Raw genomic sequence first — 10,764 nt, 5'->3', positions numbered from 1 at the left:
CAATTTCAGATACCAATTGTTTTCAAAGAGAGTGCTATAAAGTGTGTGTGTGAGAGAGAATAAGAGTGAGTGAAAGAGTGGGTATGATCATTTCTTAACAAACATGAAGAAACAGGATTGGCTTGTGTTGTGATTTCAGTTCAGTTCTCATACAATTTCAGTTTGTAAAATAACAGCCATTTTTTTCAAAGAGAGAGTGAGTGAGTGAATGTGAATGTGAATGTGAATGTGAATGTGTGTGTGTGTGTGTGTGTGTGTGTGTGTGTGTGTGTGTGTGTGTGTGTGTGTGTGTGTGTGTGTGTGTGTGTGTGAGTGAGAGAGAGAGAGAGATTGTGAGTGAGAGAGTATCATTTTTTTCCATTTCTTTCATCACTAAACTGTTTTGATTACATTTTTAATAACCGACAACCATCCGTGTGAGTTCATGCCATCTGATGAGATCTGAACAAACTATTTCACATTAGCATAACAATATAAATGAAACAGTGTCTCAGAAACTTAAGACTTGAAATATTCCTGACCAAATTAGTTGAGACTGTGGAAAAAAACATACAACCTTATATTGTAGTTGCTTAATTTCCTATCTATCTGTCTGTCTGTCTGTACATGTAGACCTACATGTTGCCTACAACAGCCTAATGACTGCCTCTTGTCCTATAGAGATGCCAAAGGAAGGAAAGCCAGATTCATTCTGGACCGGCGTCATGATGCTGTTTGCCCAGGGGAAATATAAATTTTCCACTGGCCAGAGACCTGGGAGCAGACGTTGGAAGGCAGTGTTAGAGAGGATAAAGAATTGTCCCCTGACCCCTGCATTTGGCCTAACGGTCAGAAAAAAAGACATCTTTGAGAAAAAGATCCCCTGCAAATGTGGCTACCATGATGTAAGTAATGTCATTGAATCCTTAAACATATGATATGAGACAAAGATGCTGACAAATGCTTCCTCTACAGCTGTTTCCCATGGCTGCTTCTTCGTTGTGCTTGATTCTCCAAATCACTGTTTTGATGCAGAGTTTTGTGTGATTTAGAGGATAAGAGGATATAGAGAGTAAATACAAAATATTGTTTCCCTCAGTCAGGACAGCAGACAGGGACCGCAGCAGGTCCACAGCAGACAAGCACCGCAGCAGGTCCACAGCAGACAGGGACCACAGCAGGTCCACAGCAGACAAGGACCGCAGCAGGTCCACAGCAGACAGGGACCGCAGCAGGTCCACAGCAGACAGGGACCGCAGCAGGTCCACAGCAGACAGGGAGCGGTGATAATACCATGACATGCTCCCTTTGTGCTCAGGAAGTGCTCTTTGACCAGTTTACTCAGCACCTGTCAGACTTCCATGTCCAGGAGCAGTGTGAGCACTGCGGCACAAAGGCCATGGGTGCTGTCAGGTTATCAGAGCACCTTGAGAAGTGTCATGTCTTAAAATCTCCCACAGACCTCCCAAACATTTCTCCTCTAACCCCTTCAGCCCGTCCCTCCACTACCCCAGCCCAAGAGATGACACCGACACCAATCGTCTCTCCCCGAGATGCTCCAGCTCCAGTCTGCCTCACAGCCCAAGAGACGACACCAACCATCTGTCTCCAAGTTGCTCCTGCTCCTAGCCCTTCCACACTATCTGAGATGGCACCAGCGACTCAGAGTGGCACACCACTTCTTCCTTCTCCTGCTTCTGCTCCTCCTCCAGCAGCACCAGGGCTCCCAGTCCCTCTGTGCTTTCCAGAGGTAAGGCGGGCCAGGTTTTTGCCAAAGCCGTTCCTCCGGGTCATCAAGCCAGGTGATCGGGAGTGGATTGCCCACATCCTCTATGACGCAAGTTGGCAGCTGAGACAGAATGTCAGGGAGAATTGGCACCACCCCCAAGCCCAATCAGATCTGTGGCACCTCCAAACCCACATGATTACTTTCGACAGAGGATGTTCCTGGGCACCAATGCGTATGTGGGGCATCCCTCTGAAATGCACTCTGTGCAACCGAAAGATGCACCACTCTGGCATTTACACCAGGGTCAGAGAGGTCTTTGATGTGGATAGCAAGTACTATTTAATAGGGGGAGATTACCCAAGGTGCAGCCAGTGCAAACAACCTGTCTGTCCTTGGAGTAGTGACATTTTAAAGCAACTTGACCCCTCTAACCGCAACAAATTCCCTGCTGTGTTGACTACACATTTGGCACTGGACAGAAAATGTTTGACACTTTTGCGTCCTAGAACAGCAGGGAATAGCTCCAGTTACCTGCAGCAGGCCTTTCAAGAGGCACACAGTGAGGAGTGGGCTAGGAGATCCTGTGACTATTTCACAGATTGTGAAATTCACAAGAGATCCTGCCTGAAGCAGTCCCAGGCTGTTTATCCCCCACCACCACCACCCTTCTCTCCCTTGCCCCTGGCCCAGTGGTTCGAGACAGTGCATGCCAACGATGTTGTCGGTCACCTTGATGAACTCAAAGGTGTCATCACTTCAACGTTTGGCAGAATTCTGAAGCTCGATTCCACTAAGGTAAATGTAAACCTATATAAGCTTGAGCTAATTTGTTCTTTTAGGGTTTGATAAGAATACATATGCTAATGATGTATATACTTTTGTTATAACAGGTTACCAAAAAACTTGCTGGGGGGATTGAGAACACGGCAACATGGATGTCCAATGTGGGGAACGAGTATGGTCAGGTCCTCAACTCGGTCCTCACAACCGGCGAGGGGGCTGGGCTGGATGACTTGTGATCGTTCAACGGTACATGCTGGTGAGCCACAGCCAGCTGCTATCTATGTGGATAGAGACTGTTGCAGTGACAGAGGTGGGTTTCCTGTAATTTGTGTTGATGTTTTTTTTTGCCAAATTAAGGCAGTTGGTGACAATACAAACCAAAAAATGCTTTTACACAGGAGTGAGCCCAGTTCTCCATTGGTTTCGGCCATGGACGTCCACTGTGCGGTTGGATGTGTTCCACTTTATGAGGCGATTCACCAACGGTCTCACCACAGAACACCATCCACTGTACGGTACGTTCTGCTCCAAATTGTCGAGTTGCATTTTTGAATGGGATTACCAGGACATCTGTCATCTGAAAGAGGCGAAGCGGTCAGAGCTGAGGCAAAAGCATCAGGGCCACGAGCCAACAGATGCCCAGGTGTTGGCGAGCATCAGCTCTAAAGAGCTAGCCAAGCACTGCCGCAGGAAAACCCGTGGAGTGGAGGAGACTCGTGCCCTCATCAAAAGTCTTCTTGACTCCATGTGGCACCTTGTGGACGGCACTGGGCTGCACCTTATAAACCATGAATGCATGTCTCAAGTGTGGGAGGTACAGCAAAAGCACCTTGCCTGCATTCAGGATCCACCAGGAGTGCAGCTTTACACAAACATTGGGTCAGGGCTGGAGAAAGGAGAGAAGACACTGGATGTGCTAAGATGCAGCAGAGGGTCCTCCTCTCTGGAAAGCTTTCATAAGCACCAGTTTGCTTTCATTCCAGGCATGTTAAAACCTCACACACATATGGTATATTTTGCTATTGAATGTTGACATAGTATTGTTTTAATTTGTTGTAATCAGTGATCCTGTTTTTTGTCTCATCCGGGTGGAGATGCACTAATAAACTAATAAACTAAATAAACTAATAAACTAATAAACAGTTCATTTTTAATGTAGAAGAGACACAAAAAATGTAAAAGACTGTTTATTCTTTATTTATTCTTTATTCTGTGTATACTTTTATTAATCACCTCAGCAATTTGGAAGCGGTGGCCCTAGGCCCTGGCCAGATCCCAGGTCCCCATTGGAGGAGAGTGATGCCTCTGCTGGGCCCATCTACTCCCCATTGGAGGAGAGTAATGCCTCTGCTGGGCCCATCTACTCCCCATTGGAGGAGAGTAATGCCTCTTCTGGGCCCGTCCTCACCCGATTTGATGAGAGAGATGCCTCCGCAAGTCCCGTCCTCACCCCATTTGAGGAGAGTGTGCTCGTCACTCCAGCTACGGTAAAGTGGATAATGTTTCACCATCAGAAATGTGGGCTGCTTTATATTTGCTCTTGTACCAGATGTTTAAAATGTTATGGTGTTTATTGGTTCAATTCTTGTAACAGGACACTAGGTGTGATGCCAGAGGGATTCCTGGATGGGAGGCAGTTGATGCCTTGGCAGGTTACCTGGTTGGGCTTAACCGAACTATAACAAAACTCTCCAATGCTGAAGTGGCAGAGATTTTGAGGTTATACTCACATCTAAGTGTCTTTGACCAGACCCCCACCAGATACACCCTCAAGAGCAAAAAAACAACGTTGCCAGGACCTTGGAGGGCTTCAAGAAAGTGCAGTGGCTCTGCTCCAGGCCAGCAAGCAGCTGAGAGGTATCCACATCTCATATAGCTATATTCTTTAGTATTTGTATCAATGTATTTATGTCAATATGTGAACATGCATATATAATGAGCACTATGTGATCTGGTCATCTATTTGCAGATTGTTCATGGTCCATGGTCAGGCTGCTCACAGACCAGACCAAAACAGAATTTCAGAGTGTGTTGCTCTCAAGCTGTACAAAGAGTACAAGGAAGCCAGAAATAGGCCAAAGGACAATAAAGGGAGGACATTTGCCATACCCCAGTCCATTGTCATGGCATACTCTCACATCAAGCAGCTAGTTGAGGACTGCAGAGAGATCATGGACAGGAGTGACCTGGTACTGGTAAACATTAACAACACCACTGTGTCCTCCTGGTGAGTTCATCTTTAATATCTTCATAAATTGATTGAATTGCATATTTGAATTTTTTTTTTAACAATTAACACACTGAAAAATGTTCTGAAAAACTCTTGTGTGTGTTTTGTTTTCTGTCTCTGCAGGCTGCATGATCGCCAAAAGAGAACTGAACGGGGTTCTTTACTTCAGGGTGTGCAGCTTCCACAGCAGATTGCCGTGGCTAAAAAATCCCTCCTGGAGGTTCGTGACCTACCATCACAGCCAGTTCAGCATGGACACACTCTTTTTGAGTTCCAGGAGCCTGAGAACCGTGAGGGCGAGGCAAAAATCCGCCAGCGACACAGTTCCAGAACACCTGCTATTCCACAGACAGGTGGGGGAGACGCAGCTATTGCCAAACACGATGCTGCTTCCTCTCAAAACAGCTGTATGGAGGGCTGGTCCTCTGCCTACAAGCCATCCCCAACACACTACCAGAGCTGGTCTTCTTACCAGGCACCCCTGGCACACTCTCATGTTTGGTCCTCCACCCACCCACAACCCTCAGCATCCACCCAGGGCTGGTCTGCAACCCACCCACCAACCTCAGCATCCACCCAGGGCTGGTCTACAACCCACCCACCACCCTCAGCATCCATCCAGGGCTGGCCTGCCACCCAACCACCACCCTCAGCATCCACCCAGGGCTGGTCCTCCAACCAGGGCTGGTCTGCAACCCACCCACCACCCTCAGCATCCACCCAGGGCTAGTCCTCCAACCAGGGCTGGTCTGCAACCCACCCACCACCCTCATCATCCACCCAGGGCTGGTTCTCCAACCAGGGCTGGTCTGCAACCCGCCCACCACCCTAAGCATCCACCCGGGGCTGGTCCTCCAACCAGGGCTGGTCTGCAACCCACCCACCACCCTCAGCATCCACCCAGGGCTGGTCTGCAACCCACCCACCAACCTCAGCATCCACCTAGGGCTGGTCTGCAACCCACCCACCACCCTCAGCATCCATCCAGGGTTGGCCTGCCACCCAACCACCACCCTCAGCATCCACCCAGGGCTGTTCATCCACCTCCTACTGTCCCGACCAACCTAGGTTCCCTCACCAAGCACTAGATCCCTTTAATCGCCAGCGTGAATGGCGATTACGCAAGGCAGCCCTTGAGAACCAGGAGCGACTGAGGAAAGGTGAGCCCCCAAAGATGAGAAAGGCAAAAGAGAGCTACCACTATGAGTGTGAGCTGTGTGGTCAACCTAAATCAAAGCAAACTGGACACTCACAGGTACGTGGCAAATGGTACTGCCCTGCATCTGGACAGACCCTTGAGGAGTGGAGAAGCTCTTTGTAAATGCACCTAATACATTCTTTTTTATAAATATTTTTAATAATATGTTTTATTTATTTTAAGAAAATGTTCACATTCACTGTTCAAACCATCTGCAAAGAAAAAACAAGCAAGAAAATAAAGTAGAAAAAAGTATGTTTGCTGTTGCAAATAGAAAAAAAAAATTAGTTGCTGTTGCAACTATTTTCAAAAAACAAAATACATAGGATAGTTGCTGATGCAACTATTTCAAAAAACAAACAAAAAAAACAACTCTTGTGGTGTAATTGTAACACGTCCATCCTTTGGGTGGGAGACTCCAGGTGCAAATCCTGGCAAGAGTGTGCAACTTGTTGGCCCAATCAGTATTTAATTAAAAAATAATTTATGACATAATTTAATATGCATTTTCTCCTTCTTTTCTCATTATTATTACAAGATGTAGTGGCGGTCATAATTATTATCATAACATTTTGTTAATAACAAAGCATTATTATTCATACCAATCCTATTTGTATCTGATTTTATATATATGATAGATTCATTGCAATCTCTAATAGTTTACTTATATCGAGACATGTTCCAATAGCTGAAAAAAGCTGCCCAGGAGGATGAGGAGCTAGTGTCAAAGGGGGAACCGCCACGGAAGAGGCTGACAAACGAAAAGTACCACTACACCTGCAAGGGGTTTGGACAGGACAAAATAAAAGGACTGGACACACCCAGCTGAAGGGGCAGTGGTACTGTCCAGCATCAGGACTGACCCTGGATGACTGGAGGAAGAGTGTATAATTGCTGTCACCATTACTTGTCTGTCTGTTACAATAAAGTTTAATAATTTTATTGGAGCCAATAACAGTCTTCACGTTTTTAAGTAATTTCCTCTTGAATACCAGGACAGTGAGTGTCATCCATTGAATGTAATTGTTAAAACTAAAGCCAGAATTACTTGCAGAATCATTTTACATTTATTCACAAAACCCAACACTCAATTTGGAATATGTTTTATTCACTTGTGCTGCACAGATGTAGTCTTTCAAATAATTGAGTTTACAAAAAAAGGAGGGGAAACATGATGGGAGAGTTATTTACATTTATACACTGTTAATACTGTTATAGCTTTAAATGTAGCATGTGACATTTTGAGTTAATTATTTGAATATTGATTTGTTAACATCACAAAATATGTTTACTTACAAGAGCGTTTGCTTTAAATGCATTCATGTGCATAATTGCATAATCACAGGGTTACTACTGTAGGGATTTATATGGAAAAGAGTTCCTGTGTTAAAAATGACTACGTTACCCACAATGCATTGCATGTAGTACTTACGGAATGCACTACGAGACTAGAGAACAAGCGAAGATGCAAGCGATATTGCCACGGCATAGGTTCGAATCCCGCAAGAGACATGAAATTAAAGTGATGATAACCCTTGCAATAAGTGCAGAACTGTGTGTTAACAATGTTGAGAAGATAAGAAAGTAGATAAAAATTTATATATTGTACGTTTTGCTCCTTTTTTCTCCTCTTCTTTTTCTCCCTTTCCTCCCTCTTTTCTTCTCTACACCCCCCTCCCCCCTTTTGCCCCTTTCTTGGCCGAGTGGTTAAGGCGATGGACTAGAAATCCATTGGGGTTTCCCCGCGCAGGTTCGAATCCTGCCGACTACGTTGAGTTTGTAACCTTCTGGAGGCCTAGCTTACACTTTATAAAAGGAAAAAAAGTCACTGTTACAGGATTACCCTTGAAAAGAGTTATGTTGGTAAGAAACCATTTTGTCTGCAAGCTAAAGATGACAAGGCCCCTTTGTAGTCAGGAACACAAGTTTACAATAACGATAAGAGCGCGGCAAGTCAACAGCATTGAAGCGTGTGAAGAGGCTTTCCAGACAAGTAGCAGTGAGTTTTTGTTCTTTTTCCTGGCATTATTTTCCTTTAATGACTGTTATCATCAGTCTAATAGGCTGCATTCCCACTAATTTGCAAATAAATTTTGACATAGCAGACGTATTGACGGCCGTTCTGAATCTTCGAAGAATGAAACGCAATGCCTTGGAGGACACTCTTTTTTCTGCGCCAATACGATTCATTTTGCTGTGCGTTCCCACGTAGCACGCACGCGTCTTGAGTAAGAGCCCAGATAGCTCAGTCGGTAGAGCATCAGACTTTTAATCTGAGGGTCAAGGGTTCAAGTCCCTGTTCGGCGAACGAGCCTCTTTTTGTGGAGTGGTACGTTTTGTTGTTGAGTTCTTGCTGATCTACACTGGCCTCGGGCAGCGACGCTGCAAGGGACCAAGCCAAACGAAATGCTCCCTTCAGCTAGCTTGTAGTCGTGGCCGAGTGGTTAAGGTGATGGACTAGAAATCCATTGGGGTCTCCCCGCTACGTTGACAGCTTGCACCTGCTTTAGTTTTTAACCTTCTGAAGGCCTAGCTTAAACTTTATAAAAGGAAAAAAAAGTCACTGTTACAGGATTACCCTTGAAAAGAGTTATGTTGGTAAGAAACAGTTTTGTCTGCAAGCTAAAGATGACAAGGCCCCTTTGTAGTCAGGGACACGTCGGGTAGACCGGTAGCTCGCCGTGATCGTATAGTGGTTTGTACTCTGCGTTGTGGCCGCAGCAACCCAGGTTCGAATCCGGGTCACGGCAAGGTTTTCTGGGTGCCATTGAAATTGAGCTCCATGTCACCACCCGTCCTTCGGCCTACTCTTTTCCTCGTGTATATTTTCTAATCGCTAGGTGTCAGTACACTCGCTGGCTGTTACCTAGAGTGCCGCAGGCTTGCTATTTGCTACAAACAACTGCGCCTTTGACACAAGTTTACAATAACGATAAAAGCGTGGCAAGTCAACAGCATTGAAGCGTGTGAAGAGGCTTTCCAGACAAGTAGCAGTGAGTTTTTGTTCTTTTTCCTAGCATTATTTTCCTTTAATGACTATTATCATCAGTCTAATAGGCTGCATTCCCACTAATTTGCAAATATATTTTGACATAGCAGACTTATTGACGGCCGTTCTGAATCTTCGAAGAAGGAAACGCAATGCATTGGAGGACACTCTTTTTTCTGCGCCAATGCGATTCATTTTGCTGTGCGTTCCGACACAGCACGCAGGCTTCTCGAGCAAGAGTCCGGATAGCTCAGTCGGTAGAGCATCAGACTTTTAATCTGAGGGTCCAGGGTTCAAGTCCCTGTTCGGGCGAACAAGTGTCTTTTTGTGGAGCGGTACATTTTGTTGTTGAGTTCTTGCTGATCTACACTGTACACAATAAACTTCAGGAACATACAGAAACAAAATAACAAACTCCAGGAATTCAGAGACACAACCATACAAGGACGACGACCAACAAACACTGAGGGAAAACACAGGTCTTAAATGGACAGGGACTAATGGGATAATAAGCAGAACACAGGTGAAGAAACTGAACACAAACGAGGAGCGGGAAAACTAACAGGACTGAACCAAAATCACAAAGATGGGGGGAAACAAGATCTCAAAACTGAAATAATAACAGGACTAAACCAAAATCACAAAGACAGGGGAAACCAAGATCACAAAACAGACCTCAAAAACATTGAAACATGACAATAGTCATGTTTCAGACATCGCAGAGGTGACTCAACCAGTCACTGCCAAGCAACTGAAGAAGTTCTTCCCCAATGTACCCAGAGACGAACTGGTTCGTCCCACAAAGATTGACCTCCTTATCAGTCACCGGGAAGGTCGTCTTGTTCCCCAGCCAATCAAAATTGTGGTAGACCTCGTCCTCTGGGACGGCCCGCTGGGGAAGACTGTTGGGGGAACCCATCCCGATCTTATTGAGACAGTCGATCTGGCAGTATACCACCCTGAAACTCACCTTGCAAGGACCATGAGATCAGCCTCGATGGCGTATAAAGAAACCATCATACCTCAAGAAGAGGAAGGAAATGCGCTTGTCCGGAGCACCTTAACCACCAACAAAGAGGTTTTCGAGTGGTTTAGTTGGGACAGCATCGGGGCTTCGTGCAGTCCTCAATGTGGCGGCTGCAAGTGTGGTAGGTTACCCCCTGGAGCGAAAGAGGAAGAGCGGGACCTGGAAAAGATAAAAGAATGCCTAACATACGTATTGGCAGACAAACACAGTACTCTCCCCACTGGGACACGGCTTATCCCTGGAAGACAGACCTCACAACACAACCAGACAATCGGCAGGCTGTGGAGGCAACCTTTAGAAACACTGAGAAGCGTCTGGAGAAGGAACCTGTGTGGAAGACTGCATACAAAGAACAAATACATGAAATGGTTTCAAGAGGTGCTGCTGCAAAACTCACAAAAGAGGAAATTAATAAGTGGGGAGGACCTAAATGGTACATCAGCCATCTGGTTGCTCCAAACCCGCACTCCACTTCAACCCCAGTGAGAATTGTGTGGAATAGTAGTCAAGAGTTCCGAGGCATAAGTCTAAATGATCTCCTTCACAAGGGTTACACTCAGTAAATGATCAATCTTTAATTCTCAGACCTATCTCTCTCAAGTTACTACAGGAACAGATACAAATTCAAACTTTTATTCATGGATATTTGGGTAACACTTATCCATAAACACTTTATTCATACACTGGGTAACACTTTATATTACGACCCGCAAACAACTGCGTAAGTACACCGAAATTACGGTGTACGTTTCTGTAATTATATATAATTACCGAAACGTACACCGTAATTTCGGTTTACTTACGAAGTTCTTTCCAGGTTGTATATCTG

At 45.4% G+C, this 10,764-nt stretch overlaps 1 non-coding gene across 1 annotated transcript; it reads left to right on the top strand.

Moving 5' to 3' along the window:
- Nucleotides 1-9,147: 9,147 nt before the first annotated feature.
- trnak-uuu (transfer RNA lysine (anticodon UUU)) lies at nucleotides 9,148-9,220 on the top strand. The gene has a single exon. It is a non-coding gene; the product is annotated as a tRNA-Lys (tRNA).
- Nucleotides 9,221-10,764: the final 1,544 nt, after the last annotated feature.

This window comes from Siphateles boraxobius, unplaced genomic scaffold, assembly GCF_051911475.1.
Source record: "Siphateles boraxobius isolate OS27281-9 unplaced genomic scaffold, OSU_SipBor_1 6, whole genome shotgun sequence".
Taxonomy (NCBI): domain Eukaryota; kingdom Metazoa; phylum Chordata; class Actinopteri; order Cypriniformes; family Leuciscidae; genus Siphateles; species Siphateles boraxobius.
The sequence above is the reverse complement of the archived record's forward strand: the minus strand, read 5'-3'. Positions and strand labels throughout refer to the sequence as shown.